Genomic DNA, 16,503 nt, shown 5'->3' on the forward strand with positions numbered 1-16,503 from the left:
TTTGAGGCAGAGAGAGACAGTGCACGACCAGGGGGAGGGGCAGAGAGAGAGAGGGAGACACGGAATCAGAAGCAGGCCCCAGGGTCTGAGCTATCAGCACAGAGTCCACCACAGGGCTCAAACCCACAAACCATGAGATCATGTCCTGAGACTAAGTCAGACGCTTAACCAACTGAGCCATTCAGGCACCCCTGAGTTGAAACCTTTAAATCTCTGAAATGTTGTTCGAAGACTAGTTTTAAAGGTGGTATAATACGTAGGTTTTTTTTTTTCCTGCTTTTGACCGCATGCTATATGCAGGCTACTTGGCTAGGAGTATGACAGCATGACGTTGAGGGAGCAATTTATGTTGACTATGAATGAAATTGTCATTATGCTCAATAATCTTCCTTAAAACAAAGTTTCTAGAACACAATATAGTAAAAGCTTTTAATGGATGCACTGTAATCCTAGATATTCCTTAAAGCAAATTTTATGCCAGTAAATATTAAACTCCTGAAAACAGTGGATTGATATGGAGTTACTGGCAACATCCAAACTATTTTTATATAAATAATATTCCTATAATGAAATATTATTTTAGGAGAGATAGGATTGTGTCTTCATGATACAGACACATATAATGGCAGCTGATGTCTGGAAGGTATTAGATTGTGGTTATAATAATCACTATAATTGTAGCAGTTCATGCTAGCGCAACTGCACATCTATTCTTCATTTGTCTCTAATTTGTTCTACATATGAATATACGACCTTCATCAATTTAAAGTGCCATCCCTTGGCTATGTGGATCATTAAAGGAAATACATAATGTATGAGTTCCACAACCCAAACTTAGAGGGGGGATATCTTTGTCACAAGTGTGAAATCATTGCTACAAGGCTGCCTTCTGAGATTTAATCAAAATCAAGTCAAGATTACAAATGACCATCAATCAATACCAGGGTTATTCATACATTTTGTTTTGAACAGAGGAGTTTCATTCACAATTTTGCACCCCTTATTGATCATTAGAGCAACTAAGATCATCGAATTATATAGATAACCTTTTTTAATATGAAATTTATTGTCAAATTGGTTTCCATACAACACCCAGCACTCATCCCAACAGGTGCCCTCTTCAATGCCCATCACCCAGTTTCCCGTCCCTCCTACCCCCCATCAACCCTCAGTTTATTCTCAGTTTTTAAGAGTCTCTTATGGTTTGGCTCCCTCCTTCTCTTTTTTTCCCCCTCCCCCTCCCCCATGGTCTTCTGTTAAGTTTCTCAGGGTCCACATAAGAGTGAAAACATATGGTATCTGTCTTTTTCTGTATGATTTATTTCATTTAGCATATTGAAGAAGAAGACCAAAGCAGGAGGCATCACAATCCCAGACTTTAGCCTCTACTACAAAGCTGTCATCATCAAGACAGCATGGTATTGGCACAAAAACAGATACATAGACCAATGGAATAGTATAGAGACTCAAGAATTGGACCCACAAATGTATGGCCAACTAATCTTTGACAAAGCAGGAAAGAATATCCAATGGAAAAAAGACAGTGTCTTTAAAAAATGGTGCTGGGAGAACTGGACAGCAACATGCAGAAGAATGAAACTAGACCACTTTCTTACACCATTCACAAAAATAAACTCAAAATGGATGAAGGACCTGAATGTGAGACAGAAAACCATCAAAACCCTAGAGGAGAAAGCAGGAAAAAAACCTCTCTGACCTCAGCCACAGCAATTTCTTACTTGACACATCTCCAAAGGAAAGGGAATTAAAAGGAAAAATGAACTATTGGGAACTCATGAAGATAAAGAACTTCTGCACTGCAAAGGAAACAATCAACAAAACTAAAAGTCAACTGATGGAATGGGAAAAAATATTTGCAAATGACATATCGGACAAAAGGCTAGTATCCAAAATCTATAAAGAACTCACCAAACTCCACACCCGAATTATATGGATAACTTAATGAAGTTAAATAAATTTCCTATAGGGCATTGCTTTTCCAAAGGACAAACAATCTAGCCGTAAGAATGTGCTGAGTTCAGTGGAACCAGTTTATTCAAAGAGCACAACACAATATTTGGGATGACAGAATAAGTAGTGAGTTTGCTTGATAGTAAATCACAAAGAGCCAAGAGGAACTATTTTTGATTAATACTTTTGGGGGCTCTATAGTATGGGGAATATGAAGAAACTGATTATTAGGGAAGGAATATAGCAAACATGGTGATGACGTTAATACTATGACATCATCTTGACTAATCTATTTTAAGAAATAATATTTTATGTTCTACTTCCTCTCCGCTTCCTCAAACCTAGTTTCAATTGCAGAGGTTTAAAAAGAATACTGTCATCCTAACAAAATACATGTATCCTGAAACACTTACAAAATATGTATGTCCAGCATCCTGCAATTTAGCCTTGAATAGTAAGGATAATAGATTTTTCAGGGAGATGGCTTCATCACACTTAGCTAAGTTCCTCTTTCTGTGATTCTCTAAGAGTAGATCAGACTCAGACATTGGGAGACTTAGACAATTGTTTTCAGGAATGCCTAGGTGTCAAAGTTATGTGAAGAGTGAAATGTGAAAGGTCAATTCTTCTGTGTTTTCTTCAAAGTACCACCTATCAGTACTAACTTCAGTGAAAGTTTAGCATTTGTGTTCAGGTAGTTCTCTTAAGTAAATATGAAATCTTAGAATGGAGGTTTGTTTTCTTTTGAACTGATTTTTTTGTGGGTGGACTTTTGTGCAACAATCAGAAATAAATGGCTTTTTTTGGCCAGAAGTTTCTTTGCAGTTCAAGTGAAGAGGAAAATATAGCTACAGCATATGGCGAGTGGAGGCATTACATAATACACTGGGGATTATAGTTGCAAAATTGACTTATGATTTATATTTCTTTTCAGAGATGCGTGTGTGTGTGCGTGTGCATGTGAGTGTGTTTCTAAACATGCATACAAATTGATGAGACAGGATCATTTCTTTTTGTGGTCATAAGATGACATTTCTATTTACCTTGTACATTATCTAATGGTATGGACTAAATGTCTCTTTTAACTCAGTACCAAGATGCTGAGCTATTTATTATGCACATTAAATGAATGTAGAAAATATTTTTTCAGTATTTTATTTTTCCTTTATGACAAAAATGTTATGTTCTTTTTCATGTCTTCTAAAATACTAATTCTAAAGCAAGCGTGCTACCAGATTTCTTAAGTTTTACACACTGTACATTTTTTTTTTTAATTTGTATTCTATGCTTAGAAATCCTGAGAAAACTGAAAACCTACTTGGTATTGAAAGTCATTAAACCATATAAACTACCTTAAAGCCTTTGCATGATGATTCTCAGTGGAGATATCTAGGCATTTATATTAGCTTAAAATATGTGTTTAACATCCTTTTAAATAGAATACTAGGCTAACAAAAGAAATAAAAATATTGCTGATGACAATGACAATATAATAAGCTGAAAACTCTTATGGGTATGTATATATGCACACATGTGTATGTTATAAAACATGCAAAGATGTGGTGTATAATATTTTTTAAATGTAATATAAATATTTAAGTAAATTGTAAGTTAATAAAGGAATCAGGTTTTATGTGTTTTTTGAGGTGGTGAAGAGGCGTATGTTTGACCTGCAGTAAATGTGTGTTGAATTGCAGTCAAATGAAAACTGATAGCTTTCACTATTTTACTTTCTGAAGTAAAATAAAATAAAAATTAAGCTGACAATGTGTTATGTATTTCTAAGTATAAAAATGCAAATGGATTTTAGTTCTGTTCATCCATTTCACTAATTTCAAAGTTTTTCCTTAATTGGCTTAAAATTAAAGTTTTTTTTTTAAAAAAACTTTATTTAAAATTTTTTTTTTAATGTTTGGGGCGCCTGGGTGGCTCAGTTGGTTAAGTGTCTGATTTCCACTCAGACAATGATCTCGCAGCTCGTGAATTCGAGCCCTGCGTCAGGCTCTGTGTCGACAGCCCAGAGCCTGGAGCCTACTTCAGATTCTGTGTCTCCCTCTCTCTGCCCCTCCCCTGATCATGCTCTCTCTATCTCTCTCAAAAATAATGAATAAACATTAAAAAATTAAAAGAATTTTAATGTTTATTTATTTTTTGAGAAAGAGACAGAGGGAGACAGATGACAAGCAGGGGATGTGCAGAAGAATGAGGGAGACAGAATCTGAAGTGAGCTGTCAGCACAGAGCCTGATGCGGGGCTCAAACTCATGAACCATGAGACCATGACCTGAACCCAAGTTTGATGCTTCACAAACTGAGTCACCCAGGCAGCCCTAAAAACCTTTAACTTAATGACTAAATCAGTGAATTTTAATTTTACATATCAGTTAAACTTCAAACCAAACAAAGGAACTGTAGCGAAACTAGAAATTTTTGAACGCCATAAGAGAGCAACAGAAAATACTCCCTCTCTCTCTCTTCCTTTATACAACCCTTGCCCCTATTTTTATCTATTCATTCATAAAGCTCCCCATTTCTTTTCCCAGGCTTTTCTCTAAGTACTGGGAATACAGCAGTGCAGAAGATGGTAAACATGCCAACACTCATAGACCCTACATTCTAGTGGAGAGAAAAAGGGAAGAAGCTTGATAATTAAGCAAAATATATGATGTTAGTGATTAAAAACTAATTAAGCAGGGAAGATGAAAAGGAAGGGCTTGGGATAGCGGTTGTAGTGTTATTTATGGTAAACTTCACAAGCTACATTTGAGAGAAGGTTTGAAGGAAGTGAGGGTGGGAGACGTGCACAAAGAATGGTGAGGAATATTCCATGCAGGAATGCTCCCTCAGATGGGAGTGTGCCTGACACATTTAAAGAACAGCAAGTAGGTCAACGTAGAGGGAATTAAGAGGAAGATGAATAAGGATGATGTCAGAAAGCTCAGGAGAATGGAAGGGAGAACACTATATGGGTTTCAACTTTTATTCCGAGTGAGATCTGAAGCTACCACAGAGTGCTCTGAGCAGTGCTTTCATATCCCTTGTTACATTTTCAAGGGTTACCTTGTCTGTTAGTTTGAAGGTGGAGGGGTCATAGTGGAGACAGAGAGAACAGTTGGGAGGTTGTTACAATGATTCAGGGGAGAGACGATTGTGGCACAGGCCAGGTTGACAGCAGTGGATGTAGTGAGAAGTGGCTGTATTCTGGATATGTTTTGAAGATAGTGTCAAAGGATTTGCTGACCGAACAGGTATTGTTCACAAGAAAAAGAGAAATCGCTTTATTCCTCTTATTCCAGGGTTTCTGGTCAAAGCATCTGGAAGAACGGAGCTTCTCCCTACTGAGATGGTGACAAGGCAGAAAATCAGCAGCTCGGTTTTGGATATTTTATACTTGAGATACCTGGGGTAGCCTAGGAGTTGAGGAGAGACTAGAAAAGATAAAGAGTGACTGAGAGAGAGAAAGAACACCAGCAAGTTCTGGAAACCTTGTGAAGAAGTCTGAGTTGGTACACTTTTTGAGATCCCTGAGAAATTTCTAAGAATGGGTTCAGAGAAAAGGGGAAACTAAGTACATGGAGGCAGAGAAGTCTCCCTTAGTCTCAACGAGACTAATATGTCAACATGCTTTGGGTAGGAACTGGAAGGCCGTTGCTCCCCGAGTGTTAGTTTTCTATTGCAGCTGTAAGAAAATGTCACAAACTTAGTAGCTCAGTAACAACACAAACGTATTATCTATAGTTCTATAGGTCAAAGGTCAGACTCAGTCTCACAGACTGAAATCAAGGTGTTAAAGAGGTTGCATTTCATGTTTGGAAGTTTCGAAGGAGGATCTGTTCTTTCACCTTTTGGAGTTTCCAGAGGTCACCCACACTCCTTGGCTCATCCTTTGTCTATCTGCAGAGGGAGCAGTATTGCATCTTTCTGATACATTTTTCTTTTTCCATTTTTAAGTTCCCATGGATTACACTGAACCACCTGACTGATCTAAGGTAATCTGCCTATTTCAGTTTATTTTGTAAATTTATTTATTTTGGGGGGAGAGAGAGAGAGAGAGAAAGAGAGAGAAAGGGAGGGGCAGAGAGAGTGGGAGACAGAGTATCCCAAGCAGGCTCCACGCTTGTCAGCACAGAGCCCTGTTTTGGGCTTGATCCCACGAACTGTGAGATCATGACTTGAGCTGAAATCAGGAGTCAGACGCTTAACTGACGGAGCCACTCCGGTGCTCCCTGATTTTTTTTTTTTATTTTTTTAATGTTTATTTTTGAGAGACAGGGACAGAGCATGAGCGGGGGAGGGGCAGAGAGAGAGGGAGACGCAGAATCAGAAGCAGGCACCAGGCTCTGAGCTGTCAGCACAGAGCCGGATGGCTGGGCTCGAATTCATGAACTGCGAGATGATGACCTGAGCGGAAGTTGCACGCTTAACCACTGAGCCACCCAGGCGCCCCATCCTTGCCTATTTTAATGTCAGCTGATTAACAATCTTAACCATTTGTAACATTAATTCTCTTTTACCATGTAAATTAAAACAGACTGACAAATTCTGGGGATTAGGAAATGGACATCTTTGTGTGTGGGGGGCTGTTATTTTGCCTACCGCAGTGAGAATATAAAATGCTCTTGGATGAGAAATCTTTTTTTTTTCTTTTTATTCATATAAGCATATTTATTTTTCCACTAAGCCTAATCATTTCCATGTAGGTAAACAAACCAGGGCAATATATACACAAAGTTAAAAACACATTGTTGCTTAACCGGTTACGGCAACACTCTTGAAAGGTAATAGGGAGGTATAGGCAACATACGAAGTTTAAAAGGCATCCAAATTGGCAAGGAGGAAGTCAAACTTTCACTATTTGGAGATGACATAACGCTATATATAGAAAACCCAAAAGATTCCACCAAAAAACTGCTAGAACTAATAAATGAATTCAGTAAAGTTGCAGGATTCAAAACACACAGAAATCTGTTGCATTTGTATACAACAACAATGAAGCAGCAGACAGCAGCAGAAAGAGAAATCAAAGCATCAGTGCCATTTACAATTGCACCCAAAACAGTAAGATACCTAGCAATAAGCCTGACGAAAGAGGTGAAAGACCTGTACTCTGAAAATTATAAAATACTGATGAAAGAAATTAAAGAGGGCACAAAGAAATGGAAAGACATTCCATGCTCATGGATTAGAAGAACAAATATTGTTAAAATGTCTACCCTACCCAAAGCAATTTGCACATTTAATGCAATCCCTATCAAAATACCACCTACATTTGTCACAGAATTGGAACAATCTTAAAATGTATTTGGAAGTGCAAAAGACCCCGAAGAGTCAAAGCAACCATGAAAAATAAAATTCTAAATTTGGCATATGCAGAAAAGTTGAGGATGTAAACGGATAGCATACAATAACGTTGACTGTTTGGAAATTGAGAAACATCGCGTGTGCAACTGCTCAGTTTTGTTTTGTATTGTGCAAGTGAAGAAAGAGCCAAAGCCAGCACATTGCCCTGGAGGAGATGGTAGAAGGAGAGCTAGATTTCGGTTGCCAGGCACAAGCAAAGTCAGGAAGCGTGGACAGAAACTGGTATCAGGAAAATCTTATGTCCACAAAGTTTAATAAGACAAATATGCAAGAGAGGATTTTATGTCAATATTGGCTCAAAAACAATAATAACGAATATACAGAGGGCAAGATGTAGAAGCTCAGCTTTAGAGATAGGCTTCTCGAGTGGTTTTCTTGAAGTCGATAAGTTCCTTTGTATGGCACTGATAATTTTCCATGTTCCAAACAGTTCTTGTGTGCTATTAAGCTCTGCTGAGAGGTACACCACCAAAGGCAGTCTCTGTGAGTGGATCTTAAAAGTGCTCATCACAACAACGAAATTAGTAATGTGATTGATGTTAATTAGCTTGTGATCATCTTGCAATGGCATATAACAAATCATTATGTTTTATACCTTAGACTCATACATTGTCCCATGTCAATTATGTTTCAATAAAACTGGAAAAAAAAAAGTCTTTTATGTGTCTTATTTCTGTGAAAAATACTCTGCCTTCAAGTAAAATGGTTATTTACTAAACTTATGTTAGATGTAATGTAAGGTGCTATGTTCTCTGATAACATAAAAATGCTGCTATTTAGCATTTTACAACAGCATGTATGTGGATAGAGCACAAGCATAGTAAAATCTTAAATAGGCAAATATTGAATAGCAGTACATTAACAAAATGTGCATGTCATTTCATAAGACCACAATGTAGGGTTTTATTAGGGGGAAAAAACTAAAAAAAAAAAAAAAAAAAAAAGCAGTTTTATTTTGTATCTGACTCAATAAAAAGTCAGTTTAAACCTGAGTGGGAATTCAGTAATAGTGAGTCATTATGGGTTTTTAAGAACAAATGAGGTGATCAAAGCACTATTGGAAAGAGATTAGTCCAGCATGGCAAATAAAATAGATTATACAAGGAAAAGATCAGAGTCATAAAGACCAATTCAGACTTTATTTGAATCATTCAAGAGTACAATAATTTAAAGAGAACCACTGTGTTTAGAAATGGAACTCAAGACATAGATGGGAGAGAAATTGTGAAAAACAAAACAAAACAAAAAACCAGAGAGGATGAAAATAAAAAGTAAAACAAAACAAAACAAACAAAAAACCCAGGAAAATTTGATGACCATGAATATAAAAATGATAGAACCCAAACTTCTATGATAACACTCAGCCTGGAGACACTGAATACAAAATACCACGTAAATAGTGAAAAATTATATTAAGAAACTGTTGGGGGAGGTGGGGGGTGAAGTGGATGAGGAGGGAGGATATGAAGTATATAATGAGTTTGTTTCCTTTGAAGGTTCATAAATGGAAAAAAAAGTCTGTGCAATTTCATAACCCAAAGATACTCATTGAAAACTGTGGTATATTTGCCTCCATATTTTTCTATACTTTTAAAACATGTATTTAAAAGAAAAGAGCTGTACTCTTTATTAGCAAATTTGAAGAGGTTTTGATGAAAAAAACTTCTTATATATTGTTCATATAAAACAGTATTTCCTTCCTGCACAACAATTTGAGAATATTGTAAAAATTACTTAGTTTTAAAAATAAAAATAAACAATACTTTTAGAATTTAAAAATGCTGAAAAAATACTTATAGACTTTGTTCTAGTAATCCCATGTCTAGGAATCTATTGTGAGGAAATAATCAGAGATTCCGATTATTTATGTACATGGATGTCTATTACTATGCTGTTTGTAATATTGAAAAATTGAAAGAAAACTATGGATAGTTTAGCATAGTTTGTTTTGTATGGGAATTATCTTAAAAGGTCCTTAGAAATTAGGAAAAATTTACTGAAAAACTTATTTGACCAAGAAGTTTTGTTGCTGTTGTTGGGGAGAGGGTAATTTCCCAACAAACTTTGTGGAAATGTATTTCATAATGCTAGTTTTATGGACATATTAGAGTTGTTTCTACCTGAATTCAATGATAATTAATTGACTATCTAGTAAGATATTCTATATCGTATAAGAGGAGTAAGAAAAAAATTAGGAATAACAACCAGAGTCCAGCAATGCTCCCATAAATACTTCTGTATTCTCAGTAATTTCTTAAGTTCAGTAATTTCTTAAATTCAGCAAAGATTTAGTCTAAGGTGAGGCTGGGTAACAAATTATAGTTTAGTAAATTACTTTGGACAAAAATAATTACTTTATCCATTATTATCAGATAGGCTTCAAATGCTTGAAAATGATTCATCTCCTTTGGTTTTTAAATGAAATGGATCCTCAAATAGATTACAGTGGTGTCTCTTTGAGCTAGACTGTCCTCAAAAACAGATTATTTGGAGTCATTATTACTGATGAGTTCTTTAACTCCCCTCTGTAGATTCTTAGCTCAGTTCACGCTATTGACAATTTCAAACTTAAAAAAACTTCCTATGTTTTGAAGTATCGGATTTAACCCCATCTTTTCAAGAAACTACCCAGATCTTCTGTCTTTACTTACTACCTTGTATTGATAATCATTAAAAGTGAATGCACATCTATGTTAGTAAAGTAAATTACTTATGGATATGAACTAGGTGGGAGAAACCAAGCTTTACAAAATGAGTTATGAAGCTACTAATGACAATACACTTTCACAATACTTCAAATACAGTATCCTGATGACTTTTATGAATGACTTAAAAATTAAGGCAAATTATAAAAATGTCCTTTTTGTAGGTGAGTAGGGTACTTTTTTCAGAGTGAAATTTCCTATGGAGACATTTCTATAATTGGCCCCTAGGATCAGTTTTCTCTCATTCTTCACACACCATTAAAATACCATTCCATTTTTATGTTACCCTCTTTGCCTAAGTATCCTCATGCTCAATAAGAACCCAAAATATCAGGGCACCTGGGTGGCTCAGTTAGTTGAGTTGGTCCGAGTTCGGCTTGGGTCATGATCTCATGGTTGTGAGTTCCAGCCCCGCATCAGGCTCTGTGCTGACAGCTCAGAGCCGGGAGCCTGTTTGGGATCTGTGTCTCCCCCTCTCTCTACCCACCCCCACCACCCACCCCCACTCACACTCAGGCTCTCTCTCTCAAAAATAAATAAACGTGAAAAAATTTATTAAAAAATCTCCAAATTATTCATGCAAGCAAAAGAATTTCAAAACATGAGTCCAAAAAATGTGGCCACATTTGACTGAACTTCATGTCATTTAGACATAGTCAAACTTCTATGACACAGCAACTCTGGGAGTCTGGAGAAGAAAAAGCAATTTGAATCAAAATGTAAATATGAAATTCTTAGGTAGAAGTTAAAATTAAAGCCATCATATTTAATTGAGGTAGAAATCAAAACATACTATCTTTTAGCCAAATGGAAGCATGGCAGTTTTTAAGACCATCATTGCAGGAGAGGATTGCGTAGCCACTTAGGACAGGTCTGTCCCTGTCATCATTCCATTGGCCCCATCTCTGAAATACAGTTTGATCTTTTCTTTGCCCAGTCTTTTTCTAGTCTGATTTTATCCGTGTAATTCTATAGAACATAGTTGGCGCTTATTGAATATATTTTAAATGAATCTACCATGATCTCGTGACACGTTTCAGTCATGAGATCTTTGTAATTCCAGTTAGTTCTCTTTCCTAGGTGGCTCCATTTCCTGGGGTTGCATTTGCTCTCCCTCAAATAGCACTCCCGGAACCAACCCCTCTGGCCCTCGCTACTGTATTCCCTCCCGTGCATCATGCACTGAAGAACACAAGAAAATATGAGGAACACATTGTAAATGTGAAAACAATATTCCACTCTTTTCAGTCAATTAAAAACACCTCTGCCATGTTGTTTAGGTATCCTCCCTCGAAATACATGTGACCTAACTTTAGCATTTTGATATGGAAGACATTTAATACACTGATGTTTGAAATGAAACAGTTTACGGTTAAATGAAACTAACTGTAAAAAATATCTATAATTTATCTCTGCAGCAAGGGTTTCTCTGGTGTCTTCTGTGCTTTTTTCAAGCCCAGCTTGTAGTCTTATGACTGCTGTTCTAAATTCTTGTTTGGACACATTGGTTATGTCTGTTTTGAACAAGTCCCTGGCTGTGATTTCTTCTCGACCTTTCTTTTGGGGAGAATTCCTCCATCTTGCAATTTGGCTAAGTTTCTGTCTTTTGTGTGTTTTAAAAGCTTGTTGTGTTTCCTGCACCTGAGAGCATTGCTATATTAAGAAGGGGTCATGCGCTGTCCAGGGCCTGGAACTTCAGAAAGTATTTCTGGTGTATGTTGTGTGCACTCTGTTATGTTTTGGCTGCTCTATGCCACCATTTAGTCCTCTGCAAAGCTCTTCCTTGCTTGCTGTAGTGGAGTGTTTGGACCTTTAATTAGGTGTGCCTCGGTTTGTTTGTTGAAGTAACCCTGGAAAAAAGAGGAGGGTGAGAAGAAAGTTTGATCCCCAAAAAAGAGAAAAAGAAAGGAAAAAAATAAGAAAAAAGAAAGAAAAGAAAAGAATAAAAAACCTTGCTTGATCCAAAAACAAGAGTAAAGAAACTGAAAAAAAAAACCCATAAAAAACAAAAAAAAAACTATGAGCCTGATTCAAAAATAAAAAAAGAAGAAAAAGAAAAAGAAAAAGGAACTGTCAGTGTTGTTTTGAAGCACTGGATTTTCAGTGCCCTTGTGTATGCAGAGTTCTGGCTGTGCTGGCTGTGCTGGTCTTCTGGAGGAGAGGCTGGCTGTGTTGGCTATGAGTCAGTTTTGCCCCAGTAAATAAGCAATTGCCAGGAATGGGCAGAGGGTGGGGGAGGAGGTTGGTATAAGTGGGTCCCACCTCCACTGGGGGATGCTGTGGTGCTCTCTGAAGTCCCACCTTGTTGGTGTTGGGGGGAAAATGGTATCACTCCATATCTTTCATCCCCAGATTGGGGATCTCACACCCCCTGCAGTCCAGGCAGTCCTCACAGAAAAGCAAGGACCATCAGCTTCTCTAGTGCCACAATTCTCTTGCAATTCTGTATTACAAAGCTGTAATTATCAAGACGGTCTGGTACTGGCACAAAAACAGACACAGGGTTCAAGGGAACAGAATAGAGAACACAGAAATGGACTCACAAATGGCCAACTCATCTTTGACGAAGCAGGAAAGAGTATCTCATGGAAAAAAGACAGTCTCTTTAGCAAATGGTGCTGGCAGAACTGGACAGCAATAAGCAGAAGAATTAAACTGGACCACTTTCTTACACCATACACAAAAATAAATTCAAAACAGATAAAAAGACCTAAATGTGAGACAGAAATCCATCAAAATCCTACAGGAGAAAAAGGCAGCAGCCTCTTTGACCTCGGCCGCACACCTTCTTACTAGAGATATCTCTGGAAACAAGGGAAATAAAAAAATGAAAATGACCTCATCAAGACAAAACACTTTCGCACAGCAAAGGAAACAATTGACAAAACTAAAAGGCAAGTGATGGAATGGGAGGAGATATTTGCAAATGACATACTGGGTAAAGGATTATTATCCAAAATCTATAAAGAACTTATCAAACTCAACACCCCAAAAAACAAATAATCTAGTGAATAAATGCGCAGAAAACACAAATAGATACTTTTCTAAAGAAGACATTCATATGTCAAACAGACACATGCTCAGCATCACTCATCATCAGAGAAATACAAATAAAAACCACAGAGATACCACCTCACACCTGTCAGAATGGCTAACATTAACAACTCAGGAGACAACAGATATTGTGAGGATGTGGAGAAAGGGGAACACTTGGGCACTATTGGCAGGAATGAAAACTGGTGCATAGCCACTCTGGAAAACAGAATGGGGGTTCCTCAAAAAATTAAAAATAGAGCTATCTTGTGACCCAGCAATTGTATTACTAGGTATTTATCCAAAGGATGAAAATCTTGATTCAAAGGGGGCACATGCACCCCAATGTTTATAGCAGCACTATCAACAATAGCCATATTATGGAAAGAGCCCAAATGTTCATCAACTGATGAATGGATAAGGAAGATGTGGTCCTTTTATACAATGGAATATTCCTCGGCGATCAAAAAGAATGAAATCTTGCCATTTGCAACAACGTGGATAGAACTAGAGTGTATTATGCAAAGCAAAATATATCAGTCAGAGAAAGACAGATATTATTTCACTCATATGTGGAATTTAAGAAACACACCAGATGAACATTTAAGGGGAAGGGAAGGAAAATAAAGTAAAAACAGAGAGGAAGGCAAACCATAAAAGAATCTTAAATACAGAGAACAAACTGAGGGTTGATATAAGGGAGGTAGGTTGGGGGGTGGACTAAATGAGTGATGGGTATTAAGGAGTGCACTTGTTGGGATGAGCACTGAGTGTTTTATATAAGTGATGAATCACTGGGTTCTATTCCTGAAACCAATACTGCACTGAATGCTAACTAACTTGAATAATTTACTTACGTTCAAATGTAAAATCTGGAAAAATATTTTCCAAAGTTTCAACATCCATGCTAGGTATTATTAGGCAAATATGTAATGTAACCCAAAGATAAATCAGAGCTTGTAAGGTCTTTATAGTCATTCACTTATTTATCCAACAAGTATTTATTGAGTTTTGGTAGAGAAGTTAACTTGTAATGTTGGTCACTGTATTTTGCATTTCACACATAATCTCACTTTATCATTTTAATAATTCTATATATGACTTATTCTCATTTTGCATATGAAGAAATGAAGCCCCGAGAGTCTAAGTGTCAGAGGACACACTGTCAGGTGGCTGAGTTGAGATTCCAATTTATGGCATTTTTAATCTAAATTCCTTGAATATATAAATACAATGATGGCTCAATCTGATTCACTGAGTTTGTGCAAAGAACTGGTAGGTATGCATTGGGAATACTAACATAAATTGAATATGGATTCTGGCTTAGGTAGCTCTTAGTAAAAGTGATAATATAGATACATAAATCTACAGTCATGCAAAGTAGAATGTTATGGTACAAGAATAGATATAGGTCTATTATAGTTTATATGATAAAATCTTGTTTATTTTTTAAGTTTATTATTTCTGAGAGAGAGAGAGAGAGTGTGAGTGGGTGAGGGGCAGAGAGAGTGGGAGACAGAGAGAATCCCAAGCAGGCTCTGCACTGTCAGCACGGAGCTCCAAGAAGGCTTGTTAAACCATAAGATCATGACCTGAGCCAAAATCAAGAGTCAGACGCTTAACCAACTGAGCCATCCAGGTGCCCCGATAAAATCTGTTTAGATGAAATTATAACTAGAAAATCTGTGTATTTTTGTTCCAAATTCTTAAGTATATTGTCCACTGAACAATGGAAAAAAAAAAAAAAGATTGAACCTAAAAATAACAAATGATTTCCAAAGTCAAATACAACTATTATATAACACTGTCGTGTTTTCAATATATTCGTTTTTGGTTTGTGAGTAAATGCGTTAAGAACAAATGGAATATTTCTAGATCACACAAACTCATGTTCATATTTTTTAGTTTTTCATTCCATTGTTTTTTCTCATTCATCTTTTAGATCTGAATTGGGAAAAACACAGGAGGAAGGGTCAGGCTGCCAGAGGCCAAATTCAGCAGCACAACTGCTTAGTTTCAGGTCCCTCGGCACAGTAATAGACAGGGCACAATGTTTCTGTGATTAATCTTTCTGATGTACTGATGATAACTTTGTGGAACAGAATGATTACCAGTGGTTACTGACTCTTTTCCCCCATTTTTGGCCAATGAACTAGGCCAATGAGCCAGAAGAGCTCTATTAGAAAACCAAAAAGGAACTAGAGTTGTTAGCATTTTCCTTTTCTCATTATGGCCATTTCCTTCAGTTCACTGAGTTTGGACAGAGCTTATTTGAGGAAACAGGGACTGCATTATTGCTAATCATCATACACACACACACACACACACGTACTCAGCGCCATTTTAGCCATACTATATTGTTATATACCTGTTTACATACATGTGTATTCTTTCATAGTAAAATTAAAATGGAGTGATTGACTTTCTGAAGTAGAACATTATCGGGGACATTACCCTTTATTTTTAGAAAGGATGATAATGGTGTTCAGAAGCTAAATGGCAGGGAGCTGTTACCTTTGAGCCTCCAGCAATGATTCATACTTTTGATAGCTCTGAGTGAGTTAAGCTTTGTCTCTGTCATAGCAGCCTCTTTACACCTGGATGAAGGCATAAATCCTGGGGACAACAGAAGCAGTGGAGCCCGTATATGCTGTCCTTTATGCCAGAAGCAACTCTGTGACAGTCAGAAACAGGAAGAAATGTAAACATTCCTACTATTATTGTGTTCTTCAGGAAACAAAGCTTTATTTCATTGAGTTATATTGACAATTTATAAAAATGAATTCCTGATCACAAGAAGATTGAAAACATGTTAGTTTTTCCCTCCCTCAGGAAAGTTGGCAAGCCCAGTTTCAGTGACTAAACGAAACAGTAGCATTCAATGTACAGCATTGACTCTTACGTGGCTTTGATGGAACCAGAAGCTCTGTGTTGAGTACGAGGTCTTTACAACGAGTCTTGGGACTCTGGAAGGCTCCTGGCCTAAAAAGTCTGTCCAGTGAGATCTGGGGGTGGGGGAAGTAACAAGGAATGAGTTCCAGTTTCACCTCTCAGACTCTGTGAGGTGCGCAGACAAGTGGGGATCTTTTAGAGTAAGCTGGGATAGATAAAATTGCTTTTCACTTATCATTCCAAGAGAGGTCTTCCTGGGCCACTGTCTTCCCTCCTGAAATATGTCAACTCCCATCTCAAAATCACACCTCTTCCTCTCCCTTCTCATGCTTCAAGAACAAAGGTGTGAGGTTCTTTCAGTTGAATGCTTTGGTTGGGTCTCAATTTTACTACTTATGCCGAGATGGTACCTAAAGCTACAATTATCATTTCCTCCTTGTTTTCGAAGCAGTCGGTTAGTAGAACTACCAGAGTATAGGAATGTCTCCTTCAGCTTTATATTTTCCAGCTTCCATTATAGTAGCTTGCACATTACACATTCC

Source organism: Lynx canadensis, chromosome C2, assembly GCF_007474595.2.
Source record: "Lynx canadensis isolate LIC74 chromosome C2, mLynCan4.pri.v2, whole genome shotgun sequence".
Classification (NCBI taxonomy): domain Eukaryota; kingdom Metazoa; phylum Chordata; class Mammalia; order Carnivora; family Felidae; genus Lynx; species Lynx canadensis.